At 42.8% G+C, this 17,500-nt stretch overlaps 1 long non-coding RNA gene across 1 annotated transcript in view; it reads left to right on the forward strand.

The window, feature by feature from the left end:
- Positions 1–17,500, forward strand: part of LOC135107805 (uncharacterized) — a 186,206-nt gene that overhangs the window by 121,662 nt on the left and 47,044 nt on the right. The window contains exon 3 of the long non-coding RNA XR_010272000.1: positions 14,541–14,570. This is a non-coding gene — a long non-coding RNA (uncharacterized LOC135107805). The remainder of the gene's footprint in view (positions 1–14,540; positions 14,571–17,500) is intronic.

Below are 17,500 nucleotides of genomic sequence, written 5' to 3' on the forward strand. Positions count from 1 at the left end.
TTTTAATTGTAGTTTAAAAAAGTAGAAAATGTGAGAAACGGAAAGAGAGAGAGAGAGAGAGAGAGAGAGAGAGAGAGAGAGAGAGAGAGAGAGAGAGAGAGAGAGAGAGAGAGAGTGAGTGACTGTGTGTGTGTCTGTGTGTTTGTGTGTAATTGTTTGTTCCTGTGCATGTGCTTACATTCATAACTACTCATACAAGTGCACAGTGATGAAAATAATAATAATAATAATAATAATAATAATAATAATAATAATAATAATAATATTAATAATAATAATAATAATAATAATAAAAAAAAGTTTAGCGTCATCTCGATTACATATCTTTAAAGGACATTACAATTTTTTTCTTATTTCATGTGTTAATGCGGTTGTCTTCCATAAATCTTCATCAGAGTGAATTTTCTTAGTCTTTCTTTTAATCTTAGTGCCCATAGTTGCTAATGTAAGAAAAAAGTGTAATAAAGATTATGTTTTCTAAGCTTCATTTTTATTTTACTGTTTAGGTTTACGAAGGTCATTCAGAAAATCCTCAGCCTCGCATCAAACATCACACCGTAGGTAAAACAGTTTGGAGGTTATGTTCACTGTACAATACAATCTTATATACAGAAAAGCACAAAAACCCAATTTCTTTCCTCGTATTTGCTTTCGAGAAGAAAAAAAAAAAAATTGAAATACACCTAGTGCACTTGACTCAGTTTTTCGTGGGGGTATAAGTGCATGACCTTGAACTAATGAATAATTGCACCCATGTATACCTCATTCACTCACTTACCCATCCCCTCCCTAGTCCTTTTATCCCCCATTCCCGCCCCTCACCCATTGGTCGCTGCATCACGTCCAGCAGGAATACATCAAAATTACCCATGAATCATCGCACTCATTGTGTTCCCCATTAACTTCCATGAGTTACGTGATGGGGAAAATATTGCTTCATGCCGCGTAAGCCGAGTTTCCTTTGCATTGTGTTGAGTGGTTGGCTGCGTGTACGTACATATCTATAATAATGATCTATAATAATCACAGACGTTCGATTTAGAAGTTTGTCACCTCGAGTTCGATGACTTGTTGGGTGCAAAAAAGATAAATAAATGGTGTGGGTTTGGTGTGATGTGGTGTGGTTTTCTCTCTCTCTCTCTCTCTCTCTCTCTCTCTCTCTCTCTCTCTCTCTCTCTCCTCTCTTCTCTCTCTCTCTCTCTCTCTCTCTCTCTCTCTCCTCCTCTTCTCTTCCTCTTCTCTTCTCTTCTCTTCTCTCTCTCTCCAGGCCTTTCCAGGCCTTCATCTTTCCAAGTCTACGGGATTTGTTGACAGTTCGGTGATAAATGAGAGAGAGAGAGAGAGAGAGAGAGAGAGAGAGAGAGAGGAGAGAGAGAGAGAGAGAGAGAGAGAGAGAGAGAGAGAGAATTTTTACAAAGCCTTGAAACAATAAGACAAGTATTCGAGAGAGGAAAACCAATGATATAACTCTTTATTTAAGTTTCCAGATCATCCTTCACCAACCTCACAGTTTTTTTAATCACGCCCTTTATGTTGATGGACGGGCGTGAGGCCGTTCAGAGGGCAGGCAGTGTCTGATATCACCACTACGTAAGTCTCTCCAAGCATCTCCACTCGATATATGCGCCAGTTCTTCCTCTGCTCTGCTATAAATCGTATTTCTCATGCTTCAAGAAAACGATTGGAGCCTCTCGCATGATCCTTCCCGCAAAAGAACAATGAATTACGATAATAATTCACTTTTTCTCGGTCAGAAAGTGTAGAAATGGGCGTCTAAATTCCAGGTGGGTATGGGCGGCCCTCTAGGTCCCGGTACTAACACAATAATTATAGTTTTGTAGCGAGGAAGGAAGAGCTGAAGTTTAAACGATTCCTGCCCGCCGGCTAGACCCTCGCTGCCACACGTCACCAGAGGGACACGCCGCCAGATGAATTATTTGGGGTAACTCTTGTTTTTTGTGCAGTGTTTCCACGTCCCCAGTCTTGTCCCTCCGCCACATGTCGCTCCATCTTGGTTACCTGGGACTGCCCTTTTACTGTTCAGGTTTTGTTTATCGGCGAGTGTGTGTTTATCGTGCGTCAGGCAGCGATGGGATGCGGCGGAGAGTATGAGGAATCAAGTACTTATGGCCTCCAATGTATTTTTGTACACATGTTTGTCATCATTCCATTGTCGTGTGTTGGGTTATGAGATTCCACGCGTGATTACAACAACAAATACCAGACAATTTCCTCTCACGCGCTCCAAAGTTAATACAAAAAACATTGTAATGGGTATACAGTTACTTTCCAAACCTTAATGTCTTTTTATGTTAATTCCTAAGGGTATAATAAATCACTCCTTTCCGTCCGTCTCGAGGTGCGGTGACTTATTCTCTCCTCCTCTCCTTTCCTTCTCTCCCCGACCCATAACATTACGGAGGGACCAGCGCCGTTATTAAGACCCACAAAGGCTCGCTCATACTCCTATAAAAGACTCGTAAACACTCGTAGGTTTGTTCCCGTGAGTGCTCGACCTTTTTTTCACGATCCCTCCCGCTGTTCCGGATCAGGGAGGCCTTTCAGGTGGAGCATACGAGTTAAGCGGAGGGTAGTGTAATTTTGGACCTCATCTGCAATGCTTAGGGAGTCTCCGGGGACGATAAATTTGATGTCCCAGGTCAGGTTGGGTCTGGTGGGGACGTGCTGGGTGCTTACTCGTTCCTCTTTGGCTTCGTAAATCACTGGGAGAGGTTATTGGGTATGTTATGTTAGGTTTGGTTTGGTTAGGTTAGGTTAGGTTAGGTCTTGTGGGTACTAGGTTTCTTTATCCATATTCCTCTTCAGCTTCATATTCGCAAATCACTAGATGAGGCCAGGCTTGGTTATTTTATGTTTGGTTAAGTTGAGTTAGGTGAGGTCTTGTTGGGAGTAGCTTGGTCCTTGCATGGTTTCTTGGTTCCTTTTTTTGGTTTCGTACTCGTAAATCATTAGAAGAGGTTATCTGCTTAGATAGATTAGGTTATATTAGGTTAGGTTAAGCTGAGCTCTTGTTAGAACCCAATCGCTTCTTCCACATCCCTGTCCGACTTCATAAATCACAAGAGAAAGCTGTCGGCTGTGTTAGGTTAGGTAAAGCTAGGTTAGGTCCGGCGGAGACTCAATCGGGCTCAGTACTTTGCTGCTTGGCTTCATAAATCACTGCGAAAGGTTATCGGTTATGCCCCGTCGTGTGGCATCCCTGCATTGGGTGTCTGTCCCCCTGAGTGCCCCGCTGGACGATGCTTGCGTGCTGCGGGGATGACAGCGGGAAATGGCGAGGAAGATTCACAGCTCAACCCGCGTCTCGCATACCAATCTGCACCGAAGTAAATTGCTGCGGCGTAAACAAGTGTATTTTCTCTTTAACACGGGATGAGGAGGAGGATAAAGAGTAGGAGGTGGAGGAATAGGAGGAGGAGGAAGTGGCTAGTTTGTCAAAAATAAAAGTAGTCGTATAGGTCAGGAAATAGCAGCGAAGACGAGACGAGAGAGAGAGAGGAGAGCGAGAGGAGAGAGAGAGAGAGAGAGAGAGAGAGAGAGAGAGAGAGAGAGAGAGAGAGAGAGAGTAGGCGTATCACGTGACAGAAAGACAAGTACCTCAGAAAACACTACCAACCCATCCCGCATTTCCCAGCATCGCCGCACACAAGGCCACTGTCTCCCGGGTGCTGGCGGAGACTTCAACGGTGGTGCAGCAAATTATCCGTGGTGCGCGGCCAAACGTGGGTGTCAGGACTGATTATAACTCTCCCGGGCAGGATCGAACTCCTTCTGGCAGGGCGTCTTTACCTTCGATTCTGACTGTTGTGGGGAGAGGCTGTCATTACCTTCACTTATACGTTCGCTACGAGGAAGCTTGGTCTTTAATTTGTCGTGTATCTCAGGTCTCGCATGAAGCTTTGGTGTCCGTTTAGCCGTTTAGCTTCACTTTTTTCCTTGTGTTATTGATCGATATTTTTTTTGTGCTGGATGAGTTTATTGGTTTGCCTAAGGTGATACTTACGATTTTTTATTCGTTTAGTGTCAATTTTATCTCATTTTCATTGCGTCTTAAGTTTGGAGTAGTTATTTCCTATTCTTTCTCATCTACTATAACTCGTTCATCTATGTATTTATTTCTAAGGGAACATTTATCTCGTCTACTATAACTCGTCCCTCTTTGTAGTAACTTCTAAGGGAACACTCCTCCCTGCTTCTATAACTTGTCCACCATCACGGTCGCCAGAGGGAGTCAGGTGGGTCGCGGCGGAGGAAGGGAAACTGAGGTCTGAGTGATTACATCTCGACTCTTTCCTCGAAGTAACACCGCCCTGCCCCCGCCTCTGCCGAGCATACCATTACACCCTCGATATCTCCGCCAGTCCGCCTACCAAAGAGATGCCGAACTAATTACATGCTGATAGTGCTTGGCCTGTCAATTAGTGTGTATATTCATGTAATGGGGCCCCGGTGCACGAATTATATGACAGCAGAGAAAGATAGAGCCGGGAAGAGAGTTCTGCTCCCTTCCTCCCTCCTGCCCCGTCCCCCTTTCTTTCCCCTACTCTCTCTCTCTCTCTCTCTCTCTCCTCTCTCTCTCTCCTCTCTCTCTCTCTCTCTCTCTCTCTCTCTCTCTCTCTCTCTCTCTCTCTCTCTCTCCATCCTCCTCCCCGTCCTCTTCCTCCTCCACACTCGTATATTCGTAACGGCCTGCGCATAATTCGCTTTATTTTCGCGTTGATCTTTGGAAGTAGTGAGCTTGAGTCTTGCAGATGTTCCTCTGATCTCTCTTTCTTTACATCTTCCGAATCGCATCTCTTCATAATTAGGAAACTGTCGTCGTTTTCTCTGCGAATGTTGAAATAAAATGTATTTGTAGATTAATTATTTACACCATTATTATGAAAATGATATATAATTTTTTTTTTAATATTAACATAAGTCAAGATACAGTCTCTGCTTATGCCAAACCAGGTGCAGCGTTGCTTCCCTCTGCCTTTTTTTTTTTTTTTTTTTTTTTGCTTTCTTTGTAGGCGTCAACAACAATATTATGTCTTAATGTAGCAGAGAATGTCAGGAGTAACTTGTTCTATCAAATCTGTGGGACTCCTTTGCGTGTCGAACAGAAAATAAAGTAATCTTTATATCTCAAAACCCAGAATCACCAAACCCAAATGAAGAGCAAGATTAAGAACAAAAAAACATATGAGCAAGAAGACAAAAAAAAAAAAGAGGAAGAGAAGGAAAAAGCAGGAGGGGGCAGGGAAGAAAGGACAGGAAGAGGAGGAGAGCAAACAAGACAGCCAGAAAAACAGACGGGAAACACTAAACTTAAGTCCTTGGCGAGGGAAGCAGGAGGGAGGCAGGATAGAGAGAGAGAGAGAGAGAGAGAGAGAGAGAGAGAGAGAGAGAGAGAGCGAGAGAGAGAGAGAGAGAGGTATCGAGGCATCCGCGCGGAGAGAGGAAAGGGGAAGGTAATGAAGAGAGAGAGAGAAAGAGAGAGAGAGGAAGGGAAGGAGGGTAAAGGTTAAGAGGGAGAATAACAGGGGAAGAAGAGGAGGCAAGGAGGGAGCCACTCACCTCCTCCCCTAAACAAACGGTTAGTAGGAGGAGGTTAAAAGGGTGTCACTGATGACGGTGTTTTAACTGCGCCGTGGTGTGTGTCGGGGCGGCGAAGGAGCACCAACGTTTCTACCATTGCACGATTCGCTTCCCCGGCTTCTTGATGCCCCTTGGTGTTAGAAAGAGCTACACGTCTGAATGAACTAAGGGCGGTTTTCCTGGAGGTGGGCTATGCTGGGTTAGGTTTTGTTGGGATTTCTACGATTCCAGATTCACCCTCAGTCCCTCCGCTGCCAATTGCCGCCTCTCACGCGATCACCTTTGCCTGGTTGGTCAAGGATGCGTCCCTCTGCCTCCGCTCCTCCACTCCCTCGCGCTATCTTTGTCTCCTCCTCCTCCTCCTCCTCCTTTCCTAGTCTTTCTCCTCCATTTGCTGTCTCCTAATCTTCATCCTTCTCTCTCTTCCTCCATTCCTAGTCTTCCTACTACATTTGCTCTTTCCTAGTCTTCTTTACCAACACATACTACCCTTCTCCTCCTCTCCTGTTCCTCCTATAGAAGTTAAGGGTCTGCTGGATATGTGCCTGTGGATTGAAATGGAGTAGGAAGATTGCACTGAATTAGACAAAAGTGTGTAGTGGAGGCGGTACTGCACATCCCGTAACAAAGAGATGCAGGTATTAGTCGCGGTCGTGGAAATATAGTGAAAATGGTTGTTATTGTGGTAGTAAGAGTGATCGTACTTGTAGGTGGAGGAGAGATTAGAGATGATGGTTGAGGTGGTGGAGTCAGTGCTTGCAGTGGACTAGGAGGACGTGGTGGAAAGAAAGAATGGTTGAGGTAATGGAGTCAGTAATTGAGGTGGATTAAAAGAACGTAGGAAAGAGGAATCGTAGAGGTGCTTACTGTTAAAATGGCGTGGAGGCGAGGGAAGTTATGTATAGTGCTGCTGGAGGAGAGAGTCGCATCCAAGAGAGAGAGAGAGAGAGAGAGAGAGAGAGAGAGAGAGAGAGAGAGAGAGAGAGAGAGAGATGGGGAGACGCTTCGTACGTATCCTCTGGAGCGACGCCCTTCACTCAGGCTTCCCCGCTCATCCCCACGTTCCGCTCCAGCACAGGAGAATCCGCCCGAGGTTCCGAGACACAAATCTTCCAAATGACCGGCCGCACTGACCCTTAAGCCGTGAACAGCATCGAAGCAACGCCACTAAAAATCTAACACACCACGCAGGGCTCACCATTACGTCGAATCAGACAGAAAACCCTGCATGATCTCCCTGATTGCAGATCCTGGGCTTGTCTTGAATTGATATAGAAAAAAAAAGAGGAGTAGAAATTGTAATACACCGCAGGGGGAAGAACAGAAATGGTGGTTAGCATACAGGACAGACGCCACGGCCACCTCAAGACAGTTTAAGCTGCAGGGCCATTCACTACACAGGCCAGATCGTCTATAATTTGGTCTGAGGCATTAAAATGGTAATAAGTGGAATTCGTATAATGACCGCCATAACTCAAAGACAGTCTAGAATTAATTGATAAGCCACAGCTCTTCTCTTCAGGGGGATACCTTTTTTTCTCTTTTTTTTTCTTTTTTGTTGAGTAATTTACGATTCAATATGCAAATGAGAATGGCTGGCAGATCACTCCGCACCGTACAGAAACCTGTCCGCTATGCCTGTACGTACACGCGAACTTTTGTACACACATTCGTACACATAAACGCACATACATCCAAAACGTACATAAACACCTAACAGGCCATTCTTCACCGTGTACGTAAGTTAGTCACACGCACGCTTAACACTTACACACACACACACACACACACACACACACACACACACACACACACACACACACACACACACACACACACACACACACACACACAGATTAGTAATGGTTACGTTTCTATTATTCGATTCCTTATCCGGAAGCGAAGGCCAAATTGCTGTAATGGTACGAGTAAACGGAGTCATTTGTCTGTCCGGTAAAGAGAGAGAGAGAGAGAGAGAGAGAGAGAGAGAGAGAGAGAGAGAGAGAGAGGGAGAGGGAGAGGGAGAGTGAGTTCAACATACGTGCATTCTTTTTTCAATCTACGGTTTAAAAAGTTAGATTATCAATATTGTTTTCACTCATCACATCATCTCACCTCTCCTCTCACCTCACCTCCACATGACTCACCTCTACTCATCACTCACTCCATCAGGTCAGACTCGACTCTTACTTAGCACTTCTAATCTTCGTCCATCACCACCCCGGCACTCCATTCCACTCCTCACTCACTTTATTACTTAACTCGTCACTACACTCCACACTCCACCCCTCACTTCACTCGTTGCTACTCATCATTATTCACCGCTTCTCCCGTGAATGATGAATGGGACGCTGGAAACTTGAGGAGGAGAAGGAGGAGAAGGAAGAGGATGAGAATGAGAAGAAGAAGGAGGAATAGGAGGAAGAGGAGGATAGGTGCATTAGGATGATTCTCCAGTTTTTTGAGAGAGAGAGAGAGAGAGAGAGAGAGAGAGAGAGAGAGAGAGAGAGAGAGAGAGAGAGAGAGAGCATTAACAAGATAAAATAAGAACATGAGAAGGAAAACAAGAAAACATTAAACACACACACACACACACACACACACACACACACACACACACACACACACACACACACACACACACACACACACACACACACACACACACACACACACACACACACACACACACACACACACACACACACAGCTGAGGCAAAAAATGCAACTGGAGGAAGACAGTGATAGAAAGACAGTCAGAGAAAGAAATAGGATGGGTGGGTTGAGGAGGGATTCAGGCCTCGGGGACACACTGAGGACTGACGCAGGTAACAAAAGCAAGCATAAATAAGAAAACTTCGTACCCTCGCCGTAACTTCTGATGTGGCCCTCGATAAAAAGGCCTGCCATCGCGTGTGTGAGGAAATTGGCCGCACAGTCCTCCCGCGGGCAGGTGTTCTTCACAGGTGCCTCCCTACGCCATAAATCACTCAGGTGTGACGTTTCAGTCTTCCAGGTACGGACTGTGCCATCTAGGGGTGAGTCTTGAGGTCTGGCGTGGCGTGGCGTGGCGTGGAGTGGTTATCGAGGCAGTGACAGGGATTGTAAAGGTGATGGGTCTCCTTAGCTATTATTTCCGGATCCGTTCCATTACTCAAACAAAGATAAATAAATAAATAGATAAATAAGATCAAATAAATAAATAAAACTACAGAACGAGACCAGCAAAAACTCTTCAAAAGTTCTTTTTTGTAGTTATTGTGGTTATGTTATGATGGTTGTATATGAAAAGGAAACTATTTAAGAGTTACATAACATAAATTGAAGGAAGAAAAACATAACCCCATTACATATGCTAAATTAAGAAAAACTTAAGTTACTGAGAAAATATTAGTTTAGTTCTTAACTCGAAGGCTTACAGAACTAGAAAAGAGAAATAATACAGACAGTAAATGAAGAATAATTTAAATGGAAAAAAATATTACTGTATTCATTAACCCTTTGAATAAAATATCGCGCAGCAAGAACAGCGAGAAAAAATCAAATAAATGTTTTTAAAGGGGAATGGATTATTGAGTTGTTAAAAGTTTAAATTCTCTGTGCACTATTTATCTTCTCGCTGACTAAAATCGTCTCTGGTTACCCAAATTAAATAACAAAAGCCATACTTACAATAACAGATAAACGCTCAAGTGGAATGCCTTAAACTTGCAGAAAGCTGGAGAAATTGATGACTTGTAGGCGAAGGAAATGAAAATTGAGGATTGTAAGTTAAGGAATCAAAACTGAAGATCTATGAGTAAAGGGAATGAAAACTGAAGATTTGTAAGCAAAGGGAATGAATACTGAAGATTTTTAAATAAAGGAAATGAAAAATGAGGTCTCGTCAAGCAAAGGTAATGGAAACTGAAGATCTGTAAGCAAGAGGAATGAAAACTGAAGATCCTTAAGCAAATGCAATGAAAACTGAGGATCTGTAAGCATAGGGAATGAAAGCTTAGGACTTGTACGAATAGATGGAGAGAATGAAAAGTGAAAACACCCCCGCATATCCCAAACACTCAGCTTCCCGATACGATACCGCGTTGTGTTTATCAGTGCTACGGCAGCGGGGAAGATCCTAACACACCTCAGTCCTCGATCTCAATTTCGATAATAGCAACATCGTAAACCACTTAGTAATGATTGTAATCACCACCGGAGCCCTGAACCCCCGCCGGACCCTGGAACAAGAGCGCCGTACATCGCCTGTATGCAAATGCCGGGGCGGTGTTGCCTTGGGTGTCCCCCGGGCGCTGGCTTCCCTCGGGGCTCATTCTTCGTGCTTTACAATCGCTCTTCCTCTCATTTTGCCCCCACTCCTGAGGCTTCCCGAGGCCCAGAGCTCCCCCGAAGAACGTGCGTGGCTGGGAAGGGATTAAGGAAGGAGAGGTGGTGATGTGATGTTTTATTTAGTGTATAATTTTGTATATTTCTTTATTAGTATAAGTGATTGTGATTAGATGTTTGGTGATGGATTTGCATACAGTATACTTAGCGTGTTTTTTCGTCCTACACCTTTACTAGGAGAGTTTTGAGCTTTCACTTCTTACTCGGCATGAATTTAACTGTAGAAGGTAACGCCTGCTGTCATGTCGCTGCTGATCTCTTCCCTTTGTCTTTCTTTATACTTCACTGCCTCTGCATTTATTGAGTGCTGTGAAAATATATGGTATTCATCTAATTAGTTATTAATTATTAACTGTTATTTGTATTGGCGTTTGTATTATTATTTCTTAGTAGTGTATGTATCATTACTTGTTTTTTTTTTTTTAGCATATGTATTATTGTTCGTTAGTATATTGTTACTTGTTATATGTATCCTTAATTTGCAGTGTGCATTCTAACAGTTAAAATATTCTGAAGGCTCTGTTTTTAATGAGAACTCCGACATCTTAAATGAACGAATTACTAAAAGAGAAACGAAAGCACCAATTCTCGCTCGCTGTCTGCTGGTAATGGATTCGCCTCACTCCTCCCTCGCCCTGGTGCGATGGGTAATAGGAAATGATGACTGATGGGACTTGGTTCAGTTTCGTAATGTAGGAAGTACCATTCAAATTACAGTAATCCAGGACAACTCCATCCTAAGTCAAGGTTATGATTAATGATCCGGACGCCACCGACACCCATATGCTCCTTGATTCTTTGCCAGTGTGTCTCAATCCTTGTATACTACAGTGGCTTCGGTTTCGGTATAGTTTTATTTATTTTTTTTTTTTACATATATTAAGAAAAGAGTTTAATTTGAAAAGCTGGAATAGCTAACTAGACCTTGCATTTTATCTAGATTATAAAGAAAAGCCTTTGCATATTTTTAATAGATTATTTACTTTTTTTTATAATTTGCATTCTATTAAAGATATAGTATTTTTTTAGTAGTCTATATTCTCCAAAGGACTCTTTTTATAATTACCTGATGCTTATTCGTGGAGCAAAAGAGACCAATGAAGGATGAATAATACGAAAATGTATGTACAACATTTATACACTTACGTACAGCACACAAACACACACACATGTGGTAGTTCAAAGATCACACACAACACACCTCACCACACCACACCACACCACACCACACCACAACACACCACACCACAACACAACACAACACAACACAACACAACACAACACAACACAACACCACAACACACGGAGCCAAGCAGACGAAGAGACAGTGAGACAGGCAGACAGAAAGAGACATCATCGAGACAGACAAAAACAGACACAAACAGCCACTCACACGGACAGACAGAGAGGGACGTCCAGACTTCGCGTGACCGATGGGGAGTAATTACGTCTGTGAAACTGGCGGGGAAAAAGTACGATAATTACAAGTTCCATCGTCCCTCATCAGGAAGTCCTCACACCCTCACTCCGGCGGCGGGAATGTCACGGTGAGAGAGAGAGAGAGAGAGAGAGAGAGAGAGAGAGAGAGAGAGAGAGAGAGAGAGAGAGAGAGAGAGAGAGAGAGAGAGAGAGAGAGAGAGAGAGAGAGAGAGAGAGGGGGTTATGGATCACACTAAAATAAAAAATAGCCAGCAATACAACAGATTATTAACAAAAATAAAAGTGAATATATTTTGTACAAGTAGAGAAAGGAAGTATGAGATAAACACGAATGGAGAACAAAGATAGACGATATTGGAATGAAAGCAAAAAAATAGAAAATGTGTAAAAAATCATCTTTTCTTAGAGAGCGAATAAAGGAAAACGGAAAAGGAAAAGAAACATTTGGATGAACAACAGAAAAATTAAAAGACGGTAGAAAAACAAATTAAAAACCAGAATAAAAGTATTTATCAATCGCAGATAAATTAATAAGACAGTAAAGAATAAAATAATAAATATAAAGTAAATAAAGGCAACCAGAAAGAGAACGAAAAGGAAAAGGAAATTATAAACGGAATAAACTAAAAGAAAATACGAAAAGTGAGAAAAACAACTGAAATTCTGTACCAGAAAGAGAGAGAGAGAGAGAGAGAGAGAGAGAGAGAGAGAGAGAGAGAGAGACTTGCCTGGCCGACAAGCTGAGTGACTGATAGACAGCGCGTTAAATGCCCAGATAGATAACAAACTGGTATTAATCACGAGGTCCAGTTGAGTTATGCGAGCGTAGATAGACAAGCCAAGAGGGACCATTGGATAGATTGATTCATACACATCTGTACCAATTAACATTTCGATAGATAGGCGGCTAATGATAACTCGCCCTAACGCTTTCATCTGATATCACCTCCACTTCCACCACCACCATCACCGCCGCCATCACCACCACCGCCACCGCCTTCCATCCAACGGCAAAACTCTTGTTTTTGTTACTTTTCTTTATTGTTCTGCCGTGTGAGGTATGAAAATGCATATAGGTTGAATTTGGTTTTGGCTAAGTTGCTAAGAAGTACGCATTAGGTTTAATTTGGTTGTTAGATTAAGTTAATTGGAATTACATATTGAATTCAGGTTAAAGGTAAGCATAAACTACCTTTCACTTAATTAATAAAAACAAATAACACAAATACACGTATCCTTTGTACCCAAACCCGTTCTCCCATCCGTTTCTATTCATATTTTCCTATCCTATTATCTTTTCATCTCAGTTTTCGCATCATCTCTCACATCCACACTAAACGCTTCGTACCAGATACCTTCTTTTGTCCATTTCCTTCATTTCAAACTAGTTTCCTTATTTCATTGAACTCATGTAATGCTTGTTCTGTCTCCCATCTCTTCCTTACCACCATCTCACTCTCTGCCACTCTCCCTCACCCGCCTCGCCGCACTAGGAATTATCTCGAGTCAAAATTCATCACACATTACATCGTCGTCTCGGTGGATGAAGCTGCACACAGAACTGGCTTTGCCCTCCGAGCGGCGGCGTCCATCTCCCCAACGAGCAATCAGAACTGGAGAGCACGTCCCGCTTGGGCGAGCCAGAGTTCCTTGCTGTCTAGTAAAATTACGACGATCGCCTTTACTTCGAGTCAACATTCCCGTCTTGTCCGCGCGCCGATGATGGGGTGCCGCGCCTGCACCAGAAACAAAGGAAACAAAGGAAGTAATGGACTCACTAGACAACTTTCAGACTGTGTTGTATGAAGGGTAATTGATGCCACGCCTTCCCTGTGTGTCTGTCCGTCAGCCTTCCTGCCTGTCTCACTATCTAATAATAATAATGAGGCATAATGGGACATAAGCATCTCATTATCAAAACAATGCACTGAGAGATTATAAATATAAATCAGAGTTACAATAATATATGTCTGTTGCTTTTCTCTTCTTGTATTACTGTCTGTTTTTCTCTGTCTTAAATGTCTTACTGGTTGTGTGTCTGTATCTCTTGTTTATCTTTTTGTCTGCCTGTTTGTTTGTCTTGCCGTCTGGTTATTCTCACTGTCTGTGTATCTGCGCGTGTCTGGTTAATATATTTGCTGTCTCTGTCTGCGTATTTGTTTATCTTATACATTTATTCAGACACATAGAACACAATATATTTACTTTTTATTACAATTATCAGCACTCAAGCCACCACATCATTATCATTACACCAACTACTGCCAACACCACCCTCACCCATGACACTACAAGCACCACACCACTGTACATTCCACCAGTCACCATAACCTGTTCACCAGTCCCTTAACATCCCCTATTACAACCCACATCATGCCCACCACGGATACCACCACCACCACACGCTCTGCACCACCACTTCGCCACACCACCAAAAAACCACCACCGCATTACTCACAGGTACAAAAACATAACATCCACCACCAGTTTTGCCTCACCACCACCACCACCACCACCACTACCACCACACCCTTTCAAGACGGACTAAGAGGAGTGACTCTGTTTTCGCTAATTGTCAGTTAGTTCTGGTCTGCCTTCCACACGCGATCCTCAGTTTAGTAGCAGCGGGATTAGCACAACAAAGCCTGGAATGTAATATATGCGTCTGGTTCCTCATGTCCTCGCCCGCTCCTCTTAGTCTCCCAGTGCACCCTCATCTCTTTTTCATCTCTTCCCTCCCTTTTCTTACCTTGTCTCCTATACCTTTATCTCTTACCCCTCCCTTCTCTTCCCTTCTTTACCTTGTCTCCCAGTGCACCCTTACTACCTCCATTCCTCCCTTCCCTTCCTTCTTGCTTTTTATTCTTTCTTCTCTTGTGGTTATACCTTCAATTTATTTTACTTCCTTCGCTTTGCCTCGCTGTAAAAAGATATGCATGTTATAGTGAATGTGTGACTTTCTATATTATGAGTGTAACGGGTTTAAGAAAAGAATGTAAGGAGTAAATGTTTTTAGCTATTTCTGATCCTGTGACTCGTTTTTTTTTCTTCTTTTTTTTGGGGGGTTGGCTTTCGGTTTCTATATTTTTCTTTTCTTTCTTTTTTTTCAGGTTGATCCTTCGCTGATCTAAAGGCAAAAGGTAATTAGTTCGTATGTATGTAATGAGAGAAAAACTGGCTTCACTTGAAAGTCAGTCAGTCAGTTTCTCTCTCTCTCTCTCTCTCTCTCTCTCTCTCTCTCTCTCTCTCTCTCTCTCTCTCTCTCTCTCTCTCTCTCTCTCTCTCTCTCTCTCTCTCTCTCTCTCTCTCTCTCTCTCTCTCTCTCTCTCTCTCTCTCTCTCTCTCTCTCTCTCGATAAACCGCGATACAAAATTAAGAAATGGACTGCCGTTTAGTTCATCCCAAAACTTGCGTTATTTTTACACAAATGTAAAATCCATTTTTGTCTCATCCGGAAGCTTAACCAACGAGAAGGATCTTTTAATAACTCTCGCATTACCAAGCCATCGTTTGAAGAGCTCGCCAGCTTCATGAGGAGAGACATCACAGGGATTGACACATGATAGAAGAAGCATTAAGCCAAAAGAGACGCTCACTTTGAGTTTCAGGTAAGTCACAAATGAATGATATGTATTTTTTAAGGATATATATTTTAGTAGCAAAATTACCAGGTCTACTATTGTGGGGTGTTGATTATATAATATATTTGTTAATGACATAAGATAAGAACGTAAGACAATAAGGGAAGTTGCAAGAAGTCATTAGGCTGACAAATGAATATGACAAACTACATGCACTACACACATACCCTTCACTCAAAATTCTAAATTCAATATGGCGACTCCTTCACCAGCCTTGGAGTCTCCGTTTGCGGGGGCGGACCACAAATGTCCCAAGGTCGGAGTGCTCTTCTAGTATCGACCCTAAGTGTCTTGACACCTCCCCTTAACTTCTTCTCAATTAGCTTTTGCAACATTCGCGGCCTTAGATCTAATTTTTAATCTGTAGAACACCACCTCTCCTCTACTAAACCTCATTTTCTTTTCCTTACTGAAATGCAGGTGTCTGAGGCAACTGATAGTAGCTCCTTTTCTGTTCTATCCTACTTTATCCTCATTTTTAATCCAAAGCTGGATGTTGCGTCTATGTGCGCAACGACTTAACCTGCTCTAGTGTCCACGCTCTTAAATCTTCCGAATTTTCCATCATCTGGCTACGACTACAGAGTCACTCTCAAACAAAATTTATTTGTGCTGTATACCTCTCACCTAACTTCTTTGCTATAAAAAAGTTACGAGTATTTGAGTACTTAACTTCCAAAGTGGAGCACATTCTGACTTTCTTCCCTTTCTCGGAGATCTCCATTCTTGGAGACTTCAATGTTCACTACCAGTTTTGGCTTTCCTCTCCCTCCATTGACCATCCAGATGAACTAGCCTTTAACTTTGCTATCCTCCATGACCTAGAACAACCGGTACAACACTCTACTCGTATTCCTGACTGTCTTGGAGATACGTCCAACATTCTTGATCTTTTCCTCACCCCTAATCCTTCTTCTGTCACCCTATCTATCTTCGATCACAACCTCATATCTATATCTTGTCCAATCACTCCAATCCCTCCTCAGGATCTTCCAAAGCGGAGGTGCCTCTGGAGTTTTGTCTTTGCTAACTGGGGGGCCTGAGGAGGTATTATGCTGATTTTTCATGGAATGACTTCTGCTTCCGTGTCAGAGACCCGTCTCTGTGTCTCTTCTGATCTTGCTAACTGCATGCCTCTGCTGCTCCCGCGGCCTTGCTGCACAAGACTTTCTTCCTTCTCTCATCCCTATTCTGTCCATTTCTCTAATGCAAGAATTAACCGGTATTCTCAGTCATTCATCCCTTTCTCTGGTAAACTCTTCAACTCCCTGCCTGCTTCTGTATTTCCTCCTTCCTGTGACTTGGACTCTTTCAAGAGGGAAGTTTCAAGACATCTTTTTTTTTTTTTTTTTACCATTCTATCTGACATCTGTATGGGAACTGGCAATAAGTGAGCCTTTCTTTTTCTTGATTTTGTTGCCCTTTGCTAGTGGCTGTCTTACATAAAAAAAAAAAATAAAATACTTCCACTCACTATTAATACTCTCTTGCTGCAGGTATTTGGACTCCAGGCACAACTACCATCTGGAGCAGCATATAGCAATCCCACAACGCTGTCTGGGAATTCATGAAGCCAGTTTTCTATCACAGATATCTAGTCCTCACAAACACCTTAACAAGTACTGAACGGTGAACGGCGGTGACGGTAACCAACGGCGCCTTGTGAAAACTCCTATTTGGAACAACACCTCAGCGGATGAAAAAGCTCCAGTGAAAAACTATGCGATGCCATCGATCTTTTCTATGAAAATAGCCTTAAATTCATGTTATTTTAAGGCTCTTTTTGCAATGTAAAGCTTGAAATTATGTTAGGTGTAAAATCTTTATTTTAAGGCTCCTGAGTTTTTTTTTTTTTACGCAGCACAATAAAGTTTGCAATGACCTTTAAATGCATGCAGTCTTTATTTTGAAGCTTGTATGAACTTAAAGTGGAATAATGATACTAGTAATGACCTTAAAATGTAACCCATTTTATTTTGAAGAATATATGACCTTGAAGATTGTAATCTTGAAACACATCACATCCCATCTTCATTTTGAAGCTTGCGTGACCTTTACGTGGCATGATAGAGCCTGTAATGACCTTGGAACCTATGCGATATGGAGTGCTGTGGTCGGGGCGTGGAGTAATTAAGAGTCAGGGATGAGGCGAAGGGACCACCTCACCCCGGCACCTGACTGACATATCCTGGAGCTGAGGGTTACCTGAGCCGAGACTTGGCAGGTAAATTACTCATTCCTGTTCGTACATCGGCTCTTCTCATAAGTTGTTAGGTGGTGGTGGTGGTGGTGAGAGGGGGAGGGAAACGGGGCAGGGGGAAGGCCATTTTTGTAAGGTGAGATCTGAAGGGAGTATGTCAAGGGGGACGTAAAAGGTGATCCCAGCAGCAGTGAAGGTAATTAACGATCACACATCTTTATTAGCAACA

The sequence above is a fragment of the Scylla paramamosain genome, chromosome 16 (genome assembly GCF_035594125.1).
Source record: "Scylla paramamosain isolate STU-SP2022 chromosome 16, ASM3559412v1, whole genome shotgun sequence".
Lineage (NCBI taxonomy): Eukaryota > Metazoa > Arthropoda > Malacostraca > Decapoda > Portunidae > Scylla > Scylla paramamosain.